This window comes from Sinocyclocheilus rhinocerous, unplaced genomic scaffold, assembly GCF_001515625.1.
Source record: "Sinocyclocheilus rhinocerous isolate Xijiao unplaced genomic scaffold, SAMN03320098_v1.1 scaffold14502, whole genome shotgun sequence".
NCBI classification, from domain to species: Eukaryota; Metazoa; Chordata; class Actinopteri; order Cypriniformes; family Cyprinidae; genus Sinocyclocheilus; species Sinocyclocheilus rhinocerous.
Genome location: NW_015642668.1, coordinates 21,210 through 22,113, shown reverse-complemented (window position 1 = coordinate 22,113; position 904 = coordinate 21,210).

Below are 904 nucleotides of genomic sequence, written 5' to 3'. Positions count from 1 at the left end.
ACGATCCAATCACTGCGCTGTATTATGCAAGAGGTTGTATTACAGACGAGAATTCAAATCTCATGAAAGAGCTTCCGTGATTTCAGTTCATCTCTGTAAACATGACCGTAACAATATTTAATATCTAACACGTGGAGCGTGCATGAGAGAGCGGTTTCTGCGCTGAATGCTGCGGTGAGTTTAACAACACTCACTGCGCGGATCATAGTTCATATCTAGACCGGAGCAAGCGTGTTTCAAGTTTTTGTGCGCATATTCATATTCTCTCGTGCTCCAAACATGAACCAGCACCGTGTTCGCGCACATATCATGTCTTCTTCAAATGAAATATAGCCTACGCAAATAAGGGCGCTGATACAGCGGTACATCTGATCATGAACGCGATAGCACAAGGATTATTGTGATACGCAGCAAACAATGATATAGACCTAAAGATCCAAAGAAGAGTGGACAAAAAATAACTATGCCTTTATTCTTCCTGTTTTAAATATATTTTAATATTAATCTATCTGTATAATGAGTGTGTTGTCGGTCTGTGTTTTATTGCTTGTTTTCTCCCCTGTTCCCACCCTCTACACTCCCACTTTTCCAGCTTGTTCTGCAGGAGAACGTCCTTCAGTTTCTCTCCTGAACACTGAGTCTCTCATAAGATCTCCAGTGTGGAGCAGCATCTCTTTCACATGACGGACGCTCTGCTGCGGCGCTCAGACCTGATGATGAAAGATAAAGCTTTACTTCTTGAAGATCTGGAGAGATGATCTGAGACAAAGCTGATGAAATTAATTCAGAACAACAGAATCTTATCTGCATCCTCTTGATCCCAGTGGATGAACTGTGTGAAATACAGTTTTCCTCAAGCGTTCTCCATGAGAGTCATGAGAAACTCTACCTCACTGATCTGCTC